Source organism: Crocodylus porosus, unplaced genomic scaffold (assembly GCF_001723895.1).
Source record: "Crocodylus porosus isolate Cpor-Errol unplaced genomic scaffold, CroPor_comp1, whole genome shotgun sequence".
Taxonomy (NCBI): Eukaryota; Metazoa; Chordata; order Crocodylia; family Crocodylidae; genus Crocodylus; species Crocodylus porosus.
This window is the reverse complement of record NW_017728931.1, coordinates 120,108,325-120,124,969: the sequence shown is the minus strand read 5'-3', so window position 1 is coordinate 120,124,969 and position 16,645 is coordinate 120,108,325. Positions and strand designations below refer to the sequence as shown.

The following is a 16,645-nucleotide window of genomic DNA, read 5'->3' as shown; positions in this document are numbered from 1 at the left end:
TTTCAGGCTGGACATAAGGAAGAATTTCTTTACTGTCCGAGCCCCCAAGGTCTGGAACAGCCTGCCAGCGGAGGTGGTTTAAGCACCTACTCTGAACACCTTCAAGAGCAAATTGGATGCTTATCTTGCTGGGATCCTATGACCCCAGCTGACTTCCTGCCCTTTGGGCAGGGGCCTGGACTCAATGATCTTCCGAGGTCTCTTCCAGCCCTAATGTCTATGAAATTTACAATCGCATTAACTGGTATAGTTTACTCTAACCGTACTAATCGCCAATTTATTAGTGTTGAATACAGTTTCTATATACATCTCTAAAAATAAACCCTTGTAAGCACAGTTTATAGACTACCCATAGCTTATTCAGAGACAGCAATATGATAAGAGGAATAATGTTCCTTTGGGTACATTAACTGCTGACTTTAGTGACATTTTTATTACTATAACTTGGTTCCACAGTTAAATATTACCATAAACAGTCCTCTAAAGATTAAAGATAAAATATCACTGTGCACTTCTATAGCACCTTCCGTTCAAGGATCTCCCAGTGTCTTGCAATTATTAATATATAACATTCCTCTGCAGTAGATAAACATATTTATACCTATTTCAATCAGGAGAAACTAAGGCATCAAGCAATTAAATGATGTACTCAAGGTGACACCGGAAGTCTGTCCCTGAATAATACTCTGTTACTAATTGTGTCTGGAAATAGCTCCTGCAAAAACATTGTCCTTTGTTGTAGCCAAGTTCAACTTTTTTGTAGTTTTGCTCTTAGTGATCAATATGTTTAATTGTTTCACATGATTTAAATATCCTTGACTTGCAAAAGCCTTTTGAGTACTATGTTGAGTGCTTATAGATTTGTTTTCTTTACTGTCTGGTAGCACTTGGAACCAGCTCACACTGAAGTCAGTGAGGGAGTTTGCTGGAGCAGTCTGCCATATGAGGCCCTTGGTTATTTCAGAAAAAAAACTCCAGAATGTGGCCACTTCTTTTATCTCAGTATCAGGCTGAGACTGGTCAGTGGCAGCACCTTGAACCCTTTCTAGGGGTACTGCTACAAGGTGCTTTCAACCATTCTAAATCTGGGGAATGTTAGGCTGTGTTAAAGTTAGAGCAGTTTCAGAGAAGTCACAGGTTAAGGCTTAGAACAGTCTCTGACCTGCACAACTGTGACTTGGTACCAGAAGGCCTGCAACCAGGGGCATAGCCAGGAGCCATGACTCTATCCCTCCTCTGGGATTTTGGGGTGTTAAGTGCAGCGAAAGCATGGAGCCTGAGGAAGCATGCTCCCTTGGGCTCCATGATCTCGCCGCGCTCAGTGCTAGGCAGCCCTTTCTCCCCTCACTCCCCACAGGAGCACAGGAGGCTGGGGAGGGAAGCTACACACTGTCCCATATTCTCCTGGCTAGGGGAGAGCCATCCAGATGTAGGGCAAAGGTTTAGCCCTCTAATGGGAGGGCTGCTTGCCTAGTCCCCAGCCCAGCGGTCCATATTGAGTCTTCTGGGGTCCTTGGAGCTGACAGTGTGGTGCCATGTGGGCTAGGGTCATACCCACTGGGTATATCTACACATGCATTTAAATTAACTGCCGGTTTAAATTAACTTCACAGTAAGTGAGAATAGACCAGCGTCTACATATGCAGGCGTCAAAGCACATCAGTGCTAGTCCCAAGTAAGTCCACACACACAGTACTACTGCACACTAAGATGTTTGCATGTGTGTTACTGCGCAGTAACTATTTGGGTGTATATTTGATAACTGCATGATGCAGGTATCAAATTTACACTCAAGTTGGTGTACATTGCTATATTTACAGTGTGGTATGGGAGTGTTACTGGGCAGTAAATGTGCACATGTAGACATGCCCAACCTACCTGCTGTGGAGGGGATGATGTTCTTGGCTTAGGGACAGTAGAGCTTGGGACAGTGAAAATTTTATTGGGGGTAGGGGGTCTGGGAGCCATGCAACCTGGGATGCTGGATGACTGCAAATTGGTTGCTTTATCTCCTCAGAGCAGACTAACAATATCCTAGCTCAAGCTAGGCAAAACAGCTCAAAGATAACCCTTGCCCTAAGTGGCATAATTTTAAGATTTGTGGAAGGTACTTAGCACAGTTTAACACCCTTTAGTGAATGGATGCTCCCATTTTAAATGCCTTTAGAATAGTTTAAAGGTGGCCTGTAATACTGCCCAAGGTCTTGTACCTCTGAGAGAACACTGTTCTGGATAACTCTTTCTTCTTCAAGGCCTACAATTTGAAGAACTGCTATGTAATCATGAAAAAATAAAATGGAAATTTCTAGCAAAAAGTTAACTACTTTTCAAGTGCCCATCTGAAAGTAAGCCAGAACTGAGCTGAGTCACTAACATAAATCTTGCTTCTCTTACTACCAGCTGATGATGGACTGCAGAGCTATCAGCATGTTCTCTAGCAGTCTGCAGTAATCTACTCAATGACTGACTAATTTAGACAGGTCAGCAGACAGTGACAACCATGGTCGGGTTGTTCTGCCTCAGCTGCATGACCTGAATTATCTGATACCGGTGACTATGTTCTGTCATCCAAAAGGCTGTCCCTCCATGGTTTCCCAGGGATGTCTTTTACTTCCATTCTTCTGTGTTGGGCTGTCTGGCCTGGGTCCAGATGTGCACTTGCCTTGAGCCCAGGCAAGGTTGCTTTTAATGTTTGCAGTGAGCAGCGTGACAATGTGATGTTAGCTGGGTCATATCTGTGCTCTGGACTGTGTATGGAAGATATACAATGGATGAAAATAAGTTAGCAATATGAGTTTTGTTTAAAATATTCCAAGCAAGGATTCTGAGTGAGCCTGTCGCTCAGTATTAGAATATGTGGGATTTCCAGTAAAACTGAAAACTGTTAAATTCAAAACCAATAAAAGAATATTTTCCCACACAGGGCACCTGTACACATGCCCAATGCCTGCTCTGGGCTAATTAGCAAGTGTCAGAGCAGACTCAATTAGCATGCTCCTGCAGCCTCGGCATCATGTGTATTCAGTGTTGCCATGGTTCAAAATGGCAGCAAGGGCACTTTAACTAAAGTTCATCGAACAATGTTAGTAAAGTAGCCCTACTGCCATTTTGAAGCGTAGGACGGTGACTACACAAGACACTATGGGCACTTTCATTAGAATAGCTCCCCAGAGCTACTCTAATTAAAGCACTCCCAGCCCCCCCAGAGCACATGTAAAGACACGCACAATGCCTAATTGAACTGTGGCATGCATTGCCCCATGCTACTCCTGAGGCCAGGAATTTAGCAAGGTTCAAAAGGAGATGTGACATGCTTATGGATAACAGGGATATCCAGATTGTCAGAAATGTTTATGATTAAGGTTGCTCAATGCTTTCCATTATAAGAGCCTGTTTTCAGTTTCTTATAACTTCAAACTAATCATCTGGGCTGAAATTCCCCATGCCAGGTATCTGGCAGATTTTGGTTTACTTTCAATTGTCTTGTGAGTGGTTTTATACAGTTCCAGTTAAAAAAGTTTAGAGATTTCTGAGATTAGGGAAAATTACCTTGTTATACAATGAGCGCTGACAGAAGTGGTATTTGTCTTGTGACTGGCCCCTTGAAAGTGCTCTATAGCCATGCCCTGACAGATGTGCACAGCTGTTGAGTGCTTTAAAAGTGCCCAATCCTGTGACAAGTGAATCCTCATTACTTGAGGGTTCAGATGAAGGTGCTCCCAAGCCATCATTAACTTCTTTAAGTCCCTGTATGCACTGGTACTGTCTGCAGGAAGGGAGGGGGAAAAGGGAGGGAAGGGAGCTGCAGGCTAGGGTTTGCCTAGCCTGTGCTGGAAGGGGGGGCAGGTGGATTGGAGCCCGGGAGGGGCATCAATCCACCTTCCCTCACCAGCACATGCTGGGCAAACCCCAGCATGCAGCTCCCTTCTCCACTTCTTCCCCTCCCATCCTACAGACAACACTGGAGCTGGGGGATGGGGCTAGGGAGACAGACTGAAAACAGGCAGCTGCTTGGCTGGATCATCTCCAAAGTGGAGCCTGCCACCGCCCGCCTCAGTCCCCTCCAACCTAACAGTGAATGTCTGTTGGGTCAGGGTCTAACTCATGCCACTTTCTGTGAAGTCCTGGGGTTACAGGAGCCAAGCAGTACTTTCCCTGATATTTCTTCTCCTTGATTCTGTAGCATATGGCGAGGCCAGACACAACCACTGAAACTAGGAAATCTGTCCCTCAGTGACTCCCTGCTGGTGCCCAGGCATGGAGGAGGAAGGTCAGTGACTCAAATGCACATGGGACAAGAGCCAAGAGATAGAGGACCAGAAGTGGAGACAAATAATAGGTTGGGACAATGAGCCTTGGGAGAGAGAAAGAAAGACACTCTGGTAGGGAACCATACGTAAGCTAGGCAAATAATTTAAACAAGACTTCTCAGGCAGTCACTACTGATGTGCTCCCCATTTCTGAAGACCCATTTTTGCCCTTGGGTCAGATATGCAGAAGTGCTGAGCATTTACTGCTGCTACTGCAGTCAATGGAAGTTGTACTTTGAACATATGTTACATAATGCTAAGGGGTGTGGGTTGTATCCCTGTTGGTCTAAGGGCATAGGCAGACAAGGTTCTTTGGGTAAATCTGGTATCTTTTATTAGACCAACTGAAATAGCTGGAAAAAGTCTTCTTTGCAAGCTGTTGGGTACAGATACCCTTCATCAGGCTGAGGAAGCATCTGCAGTTGGTGTGTGCTCTTCCTGGATGAAGTACTAAAGCAGCCAGAGATCAGTATGTATGCAAGAAAGCCAGTCAGTGAAAATTGAAATTGAGGTAGTCAATGAATAGAGACAGGTTCAGGGGTAGGGTGGGGAAAATGAATATAGCTGGTGAATAGGTTACCTGGGGAGTCAGATGTTAGGCAGGTTACAATGTGTCATAAATCCAATGTCTATATTTAATCCATGATTTTTTTGTATTCAGTAGCTCTATCTATCAATCGACTGCAAACAAAAAATCAAGAACTAAATATAGACATTGGATTTATGACACATTATAACCCAACATCTGACTCCCCAGGTAACTTCTCCACTTTTTACCAGCTATATTCATTCTCCTTCCATCTCGCCACCTGTCTCTCACCCATTGACTACCTCAAATTACATTTTTACTGACTGGCTTTTTTGCATATACACTGGCCTCTGGCTGCTTTACTACTCCATCCAGGAAGAGCACACACCAGCTGCAAATGCTTCCTCAGCCTGACAAAGGGTATCTGTACCCAACAGCTTGCAAAGAAGACTTTTTCCAGCTATTTGAGTTGGTCTAATAAAAGATATCAGATTTACTCAAAGAGCCTTGTCTGCCTATGCCCTTACCATAGGGCTTTGGTCTCCATCCCTCAGGAGGGCTTTAAACTAGTGAACCTAGTTTAAAGCCCTCCTCACTAGGTTACTGAGCCTGTCCGTGAAGATGCTCTTCCGTTTCTTCATCAGGTGGATCCCATCTCTTCCCAGCAATCCTTCTTGGAAGAACATCCCACAGTCAAAGAAGCCAAAGACCTGCTGGTAGCACCACCTGAGCAGCCAGGTATTGATCTGCAAAATGCACCTGCTCCTGTCTGGGCCCTTTCCCTTGACAAGAGGATCAACGAAAATGAGCCCCAGACCCTCTCACTCTTGCGCCCAGAAGTCACTTTAGATATGCTCAGAGTCTCCCCTGGCAGAGTATCATTGGTACCCACATGGATAAGCAGCATGGGGTAGTAGTCAGGGGGCCCGATGAGCCTCGGTAGTCCATTCATGACATCTTGGATCCGGGTTCCAGGCAAGGACCAGACCTCCTAAGACAACAAGTCAGGTTGGCAGATGGCTCCCTTTGTCCCCTGCAGAAGGGAGTCACTAACCACCACCACCCATCGCTTCTTCTTGGTTGCAGTTGTCTCAGTCCTTCCCACCTTAGTGAGGCCTGGCTTGTCCTCCTCCACCAATGGAACATGCTCCACCCTCTCTGTTGCTAGGGATGCATTTCTGTTCTCCAGATGAACCACTGCAGGTGGAAGTGAAGAGCTGCCAGAAGTCACAAGCCTCCAGCTTCTACCCTCTTGGGTGTCCACGTCCTCTCTCTTCTCTAGCGCTGCCTCTGGCATTGCATATTACACTTAGAGACTGTAGTAAACATTACTGTAGGGGCTGCTCAGAACACAGTCTAACCCACTGGTCTCCAACCTTTTTATGGTGAAGATCGCTTTTTGTAAGTAAAGGGCACCCCAAGATCTACTGCCCACACCTGCCACCACCCCCATCTCCCTGACAAGCAGCCCAGGCTCTGACCCCACTCACCCAGTCCGGCAGGGGTGGCAGGGGGTGTGGTTCAACCCAGACACATGCCTCCTGCTGCTCCCAATTGTGGAGACTCTGACAGACTGAGATTGACTGTCAGAGGCTCCACTATTGACCAGTTGATCAAGATCAACTTGTTGGTGACCACTTGTTTAACATTTAGTGCAGCACAGTAGTGCTTACTACGGTTTAAATAAAACATGTCCTAAGTGGCCTTAGCAATGAGGCCCACACTTTGAACTTACAGTGTAGTGTCGACTAAAGATGCATCAGTACATTGGTCTGGTGTCGGATCGGCACTGATATAAAGAAAATTGACTGTATCGGAAATCAGCCTGATGTGGCCAATAATTAGGTTGATAAATGCCCATGCCTGCACGCAGCCACGGCTCAGCTGGTAAGTCCATGGTAGTGAAAGAGGAGGGGGAAGGGAAGGGGCATGGTGGGCAGATCAATGCTCTCCATGGTGAGGGAGCAGTGGGGCTGTGGCTGGGGTAGGGCAAGGCAGATGCAGGACAGAGCTGTGGCTTATTTGCGGGGTGTGGGGAGGAGGGTGGCTTGGAGTGGGCACTGGCGGTGCTGGGATTGTGGCTCCCAGTTCCAGTCCACAGCTGCAGCCCATCCAGCCCACCCCGTGCAGATCTGGGGGCATCATCCCCCTGTGCCCTCCTGGATGAGCAGCAGGAGCAGTGGCAGGTGCTGCTGGACAAGCAGAATAGCCACCAAACGAGCTGCTCCTGGACCAGCAGCGTGCAGTGGCGTGATCTGCTGCTCCCCTCCCTACATCCCCCATATGAGCTGTGGCTCTGTCCTGCACCTGCCCCACCCTGGCTTGGCAGTGCTACCCCAGCCGCTGCCCCACTGCTCCCTCACCACTGGGGCCATTGATCTTCCCTGCCATGCCTCTTTCCTCCCCCCTTCCCCTTTCATCACAACAGACTTACCAGCTGCACACAGCTGTATCAGAAATCAGATTGGTATCAGCCTATATACCTTCTTAAAAATCAGCTATCGGTATTGGCCCCCAAAATCTCTATCAGCGCACTCCTAGTGTTGACATATCCTAGCAGTGTTGGAGCACCAGGGAGATGGAGCAGAGTGGTTCCTTTGCTCACTGGATTTTTTGACAAAAAGTAAAATACTTGCCTCTTCTCTAAGCAAACATCAGCTCTTCTTCGTCTTGTCTTTTAGGCTCTGCAGCTCCTTATATCTGGAAATGTCTTTTTGCATTTCTCCATCTTGTTGGCTCTCTGGCCTATTTCCTAATCTGATTTAGTCTGCTCTAAATCTGCCAATTTGCTTTAATTGTGTTCAGTCTGATAGCAGAATGAACAACAAAATCTTCCTCTAATGAAGGGGAATTTTCAGGTAATGTAAAGCTGCTTCATGGTGGCTAGGTAAGTCCCCTTCCCATCTGTCAGGTGAAAGATCACATATTCCCCATGCTGGAAAGGCAAGACAGGGGCTTCCTTATATCTCGCTGAATTCTCTAGAGGCTGGTGGTGATCAGCTTATCTCAGCACTGTTGTATAGCTCCAAGATAAGATATGTTATAAGAATGAAGTTTTTTCTCATGTAGGGTGTTTAGGGATAAGTTACAATTACAGACAGAATGTGCTGCTGGAAAGGAACAATCCAAACATCTGGATCTGAAAAAAGGGAGGAAGGAGGACCCAGGGAACTATAAGCCAGTTAGTCTTACCTAGATCCTGGGTAAGCTTTTTGAGAGCATTATTCTGGCACATGTCCATGAGGGGCCAGCAGGGGACATTATGCTTAGGGGCAACCAACACGTGTTCATTAGAGGCAGGTCCTGTCAGACCAACCTGGTGGCCTTCTGTGACCAGGTCACCAAATCCTTAGATGCAGGGGTAGCAGTGGACATAGTCTTTCTGGACTTCCGGAAGGCCTTCGACACTGTCTCTCACACCGTTCTCATTACGAAACTGGGGGACTGTGGTGTCGACACCTACACAGTCAACTGGGTCGCCAACTGGCTGGAGAGCTGCACCCAGAGAGAGGTGGTGGCCGGGTCATTTTCAACCTGGAAGGATGTGGGCAGTGGGGTCCCCCAGGGCTCGGTCCTTGGGTCCACGCTGTTCAACATCTTCATCAGTGACTTGGACAAGGGGGTAAAAAGCACCCTGTTCAAATTTGCTGATGACACTAAGATATGGGGAGATGTGGGCATGCTAGACGGGAGAAATAGGCTGCAATCGGACCTAGACAGGTTACAGGGGTGGGTGGACGAGAATAGGATGGGATTCAACACAGACAAGTGCAAGGTCCTGCACCTGGGGAGGAAGAACCGGCAGCATACCTACAGGCTGGGGAACTCCCTTCTCATCAATGCAGAGGCAGAAAAGGATCTTGGAGTCATCATTGACTCCAAGTTGAACATGGGCCAGCAGTATGGGGATGCAGTCAAGAAGGCCGACCGCACCTTGTCATGCATCCACAGATGTATCTCCAGCAGGTCCAAGGAGGTGATCCTCCCTCTCTATGCAGCACTGGTCAGGCCACAGCTGGAGTACTGTGTCCACTTCTGGGTGCTGCACTTCAAGAGGGATGTGGACAGCATGGAGAGGGTCCAGAGGAGGGCCACTCGCATGATCGGGGACAGCAGGGCAGGCCCTATGAGGAGAGGCTATGGGACCTGAACCTGTTCAGCCTCCACAAGAGAAGGCTGAGGGGGATCTAGTGGCCTGTTACAAACTAGTCAGAGGGGACCAGCAGGTACTGGGGGAGTCCCTGTTCCCCTGAGCACTACCAGGAGTGACTAGAAATAACGGTCACAAGCTGGCAGAGGGTAAATTCAGATTAGATATCAGGAGGCTCTACTTCACTGTCAGGGCGGCTAGGATCTGGAACCAACTTCCAAGAGAAGTGGTGCTGGCTCCTACCCTGGGGATCTTTAAGACAAGGCTAGACAAACACCTTGCTGGGGTCATTTGACCCTAGTACTCTTTCCTGCCATGGCAGGGGTCGGACTTGATGATCTGCTCAGGTCCCTTCTGACCCTAGAAACTATGAAACTATCTAAATCCAAGGCCCATAATCATAGAATCATAGAAAATTAGGGTTGGAAGGGACCTCAGGAGGTCATCTAGTCCAACCTCTTGCTCAAGACAGGACCATCCCCAACTAGATCATCCCAGCCAAAGCTTTGTCTAGCTGGGTCTTGAAAACCTCCAAGGATGAAGATTCCACCAGCACTCAGGTAATCTGTTCCAGCATTTTACTACCCTTCTAGTAAGACATTTTTTCCTAATATCTGACCTGAACTTCCCTTGCTGCAACTCTCTACTGAGACCATAGATCCTTGTTCTGTCATCTGCCATCACTGAGGTCTAGCTCCATCCTCTTTTGAACCCCTCTTTAGGTAGTTGAAGGCTGCTATTAAATTTCCTCTCAAGTCTTCTCTTCTCTAGACTAAATAAGCCCAGTTCCCTCAGTTTTTCCTCATAAGACATGTGTCCCAGCCCCTTCATCATTTTTGTTACCCTCCACTGGACTCTCTCCAATTTGTCCACATCCTTTCTGTAGTGGGGGGCCCAAAACTGAACACAGTACTGCAGGCCTCACTAGTGCTGAATACAGGAAAATAATCACTTCCCTTGACCTGCTGGCAACACGCCTATCGATGCAGCCCAGTATGCTGTTAGCTCTCTTTGCAAGAAGGGCACACTGCTGGCTCATATTCAGCTTACTGTCCACTGTAACCCCTGGGTCCTTTTCTGCAGAGCTGCTGCCCAGCCAGTCAGCCCCCAGCCTGTACCAATGCATGGGATTGTTCTGACCTAAATGCAGGGCTTTGAACTTGTCCTTGTTGAACCTCATGAGATTTCTTTTGGCCTAATCCTCAAGGTTGTCTAGGTCACTCTGGATCCTAGTCCTACCCTCCTGTGTGCTACTCTCCCTAGCTTGGTGTCATCTGCTTGGTGTCATTGGGTTGTTTTTCTGTGATGGGGTTTACACTCAGTGAAGAATATACAGGACATTGATGCTGCTACTTCAGCTTTGCTCCTGTTCTAGCCTGACAGTCCCAGCTGTACCGGTAGAGATATACACATGCCTGTCATTGACCTCATAAGGAACTGGCTGGGTATATCTAAGGTCAAGGTTAAGTGCTGATTGTGTATCTTTGTGACCTCTCAGTGCCATGTTACTTAGTGGAGTCTGAGGCTTCCAGTGAGATACTGATTTGCCTCTTGATTTCATGGGTGACAACCAGAAATTTAATAAGATGTGAGTCAGGCTGTCAGTGCATGACCTTGGTTTCCTTTTATCCCAAGGAAATGGATGTCAGTTTTAGCTTTTCTGGAACCTCATTAATTCCCAGTGGCCAGACAAGCCCCTCCTAGTCTCTCCTGCACTTATGACTCCTGGTCACAGCCCAGGTGCTGCTCACGGACTGTGATCAAGAGTGGCTGAAAATCAGAGGATAAGTTTCCATGTAGCTCCTATCCAACCTCCATGTTAATATATTAACTATAATGAGCTCTTGCACTTAGGTGTGTATCAAGACGGAAGGTGAAGTTCACATTTTAGAATGTTATGTTTATTGATCCTTCTGAAGAAGGGATAATAATTAACGTTAGTTATCTAGTAAACCCATAAAAATAACTTTGTGGCCCAGCCTGGAAGAGTTATAGTAGTATTTTCCGTGGCCCTTTCCTTTTATTGTTTCTGCCTGATAAAAATATTTGGTTGCAATGCTAGGATCCTCTTGAAGTTCTAGGGAAAGAAAAACATCCAAGAAGGCTGATGGTGTGGGAATGACATGGGGGTTGGTATTCATGGTCGCATTTATGTTCACATTAGACTGGGGACAAGAGGTTAGCTCACAACCCTAGGGGTTTCTCTAAGTCCTTTCTTTGTTCACATACAGGCTCATGGCATATTGCCCTGTTTTTCTCTGTCACATTTCTGAACCGTCTCACTTGAGTTTCTGTTACTTCCTCCTTCAGTTTATGTACCCTACAGCACTTAAGATAATTTTACCCTGCTTCTCCTCATGCATGTTACCACCCCCCCCAGCAGTCTGTATAGCATTAAACCTCCCTCTTTTCATGCAGGTCTCAAGTGGCCCATCCTTACTTACGAGGTTCCTCACAGCTATGTTCCTGCTAATCTCTTTCATCCTCTGTACCTCCCTATCATCTCCTCTACTTTTCATCCCTTTCTCCTTACCTGACACTTTTCTTGTTCTTTGTCTCCTCTTCTTCCCTTTATTTTCATGACTTTTGTATTAATTTTCCTCCTTTACTCCTAACAGTAATCCCTCATCCTGGAGCACCCTAACTCTTACTTCATATCCCACACTCCTGCATCTCCACCCACTCCTGTCCTGTCTACTCCTCCCTTCTTGTTCTACCTTAGAATCTATTAAAATATCAGCAATAATCTTATTTTTCACTGTATAATACAATTCAAATAATTTTAATTTATTTTAAACTGTTTCTTCCTTCTCTCTTTTCTCTTTCATTTATTCATGCTTACTGGGCCTATACCCAGACAGCGTTTAGGTGTAACTAGCTCTGTTTTACATAGAAGTACATTGTTGATCCACAAATCTTGATAAAATGTTAGTTATAGGTCAGTCTGAATATCATATAAAGAGAATTGTGCTTAATGCCTTTATTAATACACTTTGCATTTGTTGTTATGTGAGATAATTGGGAAATAATGAATCACAAAATCATAGAATCAAAGGACCAGAAGAGACCTGTAAGATCATCAAGTCCAGGCCCCTGCCATGGGCAGGAGGTTATTACGCTCAAATCAGCTCAACAAGGTGCTTATCCATCCTCCTCTTGAGCATCTCCAAGGATGGCGACTGTACCACCTCTGCTTAGAGTGTGTTCCAGATTCTAGTTACCCTTACAGAGAAGAAGATTTTCTTATGTCCAGCCTAAAGGTTTCCTTATTAGCTTGTGCCCATTGGTCCTTGTGAGGACAAGGGAGGCCTTGAGGTACCTTCCTGAAGAGTTGCTCCCCTAGATCTTGGTGCTCCCCCCAGCGTACTTGTAGAGAGCTATCAAGTCATCTCTCAGTCGTCTCTTACTCAGACTGAACAGGCCCAGTGTCTGGAGTCTCTTCTCATAGGGCCTATCCTCCATCCCCTAATTATACAAGTGGCCCTTCTCTGTACCCTCTCAGCTTATCCACATCCTTCCTGAAGTGCGGTGCCCAAAATTGGACACAGTACGTCAGCTTTGGCCTCACCAGTGCTGAATAGAGAGGAAGAAGCACCTCCCTGGATCTATTGGCCGCACATCGGCTGATGCATGGCAGAGTTCTATTTGCCCTTCTGGCAACTTCATCGCACTGTTGACTCATGTTCATCTTCCTCCAGGTCGTGACCCCCAGGTCCCATTCAGATGCCGTGCCACCCAGTGAACCATCACCCATCATGTAGTTATGATGAAGGTTCTTCCTATCCAGATGAAGAACTGTGAACTTCTCCCTGTTAAACCTCATCTGACAAATGTGACCTGCAGGGAGGAGTACCACCCTTTCAAATAGAGGGCCATGCCTCCTGCCTTCTTCCTAACCTGATCCTTCCTATAAAACCTATAGCCCTAAATATCCACTGCCCAATCATATGCATTGTCCCACCAGGTCTCTGTCAACCCAATGAGGTCAAATTCCTCATCTACCAGAAGGAGTGCCAGTTCCTCCTGTTTATTTCCCATGCTTCTGGCATTCCCAGAGAGACATCTGAGTTCACCTCTAGTCGCCTCAGGTTTTCTTTCACTCTGCCAGCACCTCAGGGCATTAGTATTTATCTGGGTGTCCGTTACGTGAATGCCCTCCTTTGAGTCATCATGGCCAGGGGATTTGTGTACAGCTGTGGAACTTTCCTCCTCTCCCCTGGATGTGCTTAGTTTAAAGCTCTCCTCAACAAGTTGGTGATTCTCATAGAGAAGAGCTTCTTCCGTCTGCTTGTGAGGTGAATATAGTCTCTTGCATGCAGACACTGTCATTGAACTGCATACCAAGGTTGAGGAATCCAAAGCCTACACAGTGACACCATCTCCAAAGCCTTTGGTTGACCTCCTCAATGTGCTCCTCCCTCTGACGGCCACGTGCTCTGACTGGGAGGATTGAGGAGAAGACCACTTATAGTTTCATATTTTCACAGTTATTAGGGTTGGAAGGGACCTATTAGACCATTGCCTGGGCAGGAAAGAGTGCTGGGGTCAGATGACCCCACCTAGGTGTCTGTCCAATCTCCTTTTGAATATTTCCGAGGAAGGGGACAACACCACCTCCCTTGGAAGCCTATTCCATGTTTTGGCAACCCTCACTGTAAAGAACTTTTTCCTGATGTCCAGCCTGAATTTGCTATCTTTTAACTTGTGTCCATTGTTTCTAGTTACCCTGACTGTCGCCCTGGTAAACACTGTATCCCGCACTTCCTGCTGACCCCCCCGATGAGTTTGTAGGCGGCCACAAGATCACCTCTCAGCCTCCTCTTGTGGTCCCCCAATCGGTCCAAATAGTGTTTTTTCTGTAGGCCTTTAACCAAGCGGGTGGCCCTCCTCTGAACCCTTTCCAGGTTATCTACATCCCTTCTGAACTGCGGCAACCAAAATGACACAGTACTCCAGCTGCGGCCTGACTAATGCCGCATAAAGGAGAAGTATAACCTCCCCAGACCTGTTTGTGATGCACTTACTTATGCAAGAAAGAGTATGGCTAGCTTTACTTATTACCTCATTGTTGGTGACTCATACATTGGTGACTCATGTTCATTTTGGAGTTGATTATGACTCCGAGGTCTCTTTCTGCAGCTGTGCTGCTTAGAATGGTCCCTCCCAGGCTATAGGAGCGCTGATGATTCTTCCTCCCCAGGTGCAATACATGACACTTATCCTTGTTAAACTTCATCCTGTTCTGTTCCGCCCACCTCCCCAGCCTGTCCAAATCCACTTGGATTTGCTCCTTGCCCTCTAGTGTGTTTACCTCCCCCCATAGTTTTGTGTCATCAGCAAACTTGGGCAGAGTGCCTACTACTCCCTCCTCCAAGTCACTAATGAAAATATTGAATAGTATCAGTTCCAGGACAGAGCCTTGGGGGACTCTGCTGCCTACATTTCTCTAGGTAGAAACCGAACTGTCTACCACCACTTTCTGGGTGCATCCCATAAGCCAATTTTCCACCCACCAGACTGTGTAATAATCTACATTGCAATTTTTTAGTTTATAAGAATTGGGTGTGACACTGTGTCAAAGGCCTTTTTAAAGTCTAGGTAAACAACATCTACCTCTGTTCCCCCATCCAAGCATTTTGTGACCCGGTCATAAAATGAAACTAGGTTGGTTAGTCAGGATCTGCCTGCTATGAACCCATACTGATTGCCCTTTAGCATTACTTTACCTGCTGGTGCCCTGCAAATGTGATCTTTAACTATTTTCTCAAAGGTCTTGCCAAGGATAGAGGTGAGCCTATAGTTACCTGGTTCCTCCTTCCTCCCCTTCTTGAAAATAGAGACAACACTGGCCCTTTTCCAATCCTCTGGGACTTGTCCTGAGCACCACAAGTGCTCAAACAGTTGTGCCAGCAGGTCTGCTATGACTCCAGCTAATTTTCTAAGTACCCTAGGGTGAAGATCATCAGGGCCTGTTGACTTAAATACATTCAGCCCCTCCAGATGCCCCCTGACTAGGTCCGCTTGAACTGCTGGTGGGTTGGTATATATCCTGGGCTTGTATAAAGTCCGAATGGGATGCGTTTTCATATCCAGGAACATGGATGCAAAGAATTCATTTAGAATCTCTGCTTTAGCCATCCTATCTGTTACCAGTTGTCCTTGTTCATCCTGAAGTGGTCCTAAGTTACCTTGCTCTTTCTTTTTGCTGCCTATGTACTTAAAAAAAGACTGTTATCCTTAACTTTTGTCGCCAGCCTAAGCTCCATCTCTGCTTTGGCTCTCCTCACTGTTTCCCTGCAAGATGTATATTGTTCCTTAACATAGAGACCAACTCCCCCCGTTTTTTTCCCACTCTGTCCTGTCCGTACAGCCTGTAGCCCTCAATGCCCACTGCCCAGTCATGGGTAGGATCCCACCAGGTTTCTGATAGCCCAACCAGGTCGAATTCTTTATTTGCAAGCAGGAGTGCAAGTTCCTGCTGCTTGTTCCCCATGCTCCTAGCATTGGTATGGAGGCATCTAACCCCCGTGATAGGTGCCCTTGCTAATAGCCCATTCTGTTGCCTAGTGGGGCTCTTGTTACTTACCTGGACTGCTCCAGCACATGGCATGTGCTTTGTCGTACCTGGCTTCTCCCTGTCGTCATCATCCCCGCCCCCCTATGAACCTAGTTTAAAGCCCTGCTAAGGAGATCAGCCAAGCTGTAAGAGAAGAGACTCTTACCTCTTGGAGAGAGATATAGTCTCCATCTTGCCCAAACAAGGCCATATCCTGGAAGTATAGGTCGTGATCAAGGAAGTCAGATCTCATGCAGTGACCAGCTCTGAAGCTGCGAGTTGACTTCTCCAGTGCAGTTGCTGTGGTGCTGTCCTTGACCTCTGACTGGCAGAATGGATGAGAAGACCACCTGTGCTCCTGAACCTCTGAGCCCGGTTCCCAGCTCTGTGCAGTCACTCATGATCCTGCCCAGACTACTCTGGGCTGCATCATTTGTTCCCACATGGATGAGGACCATGGGATAGCAGTTGGAAAGCCTGATCAAGTCTGGATTCCTCGTTGTGGCATCACGAACCCCCATTCTGTGGGATCCAGGAGGCAGATGGCTCCCTCCGTTCCTTGCAGGAAGGAGTCACCTACCATGATGACCTGACGTCTTCTCTTCCGGCTGCATGGTTCTCTCTCAGTTGGCTTGGTGGTATCTGTAAGTGCAGCCTCTACTACTGTGCTCTCTGGCAGTGACACCAGGGCCTCCAATCTGTTCTCCAGCTGAACAGAGGGAGTTGCCCTGGCTTTGCAACGTCTAGTCTTTGAAGTGACCGTCTGCCATCCAGCCTCATCAGCTCTCTCCTGTGATCCCTCCCCTCCAGGTGTGCGGACCTGCAGTGAATGGAAGTACCCATCAATCTCCTCCTTGATCACCCTGATCCCCACAGCCTGCTCACCTCTGCCTGGAGTTCCTTCACCTGTCCCTCCAGGGCCTCAATCTCCGCAGACGAGAACCTCATGGTGTTTAACACCGAAAAATGCAAGGTTCTCCACCTTGGGAGGAAAAACCTGCAGCACCCTTATAGGCTCGGCAGTGATGCTTCTCGAGCAAATCCCGGGACGTCATTCTCCCCTTGTACTCGGCCTTGGTGAGGCCGCAGCTGGAGTACTG

At 47.2% G+C, this 16,645-nt stretch overlaps 1 long non-coding RNA gene across 1 annotated transcript in view; it reads left to right on the top strand.

Annotated features, from left to right (window-relative positions):
* LOC109315714 overlaps positions 1 to 16,645 on the top strand; it is an 18,990-nt gene that overhangs the window by 1,766 nt on the left and 579 nt on the right. The window lies entirely within an intron of this gene.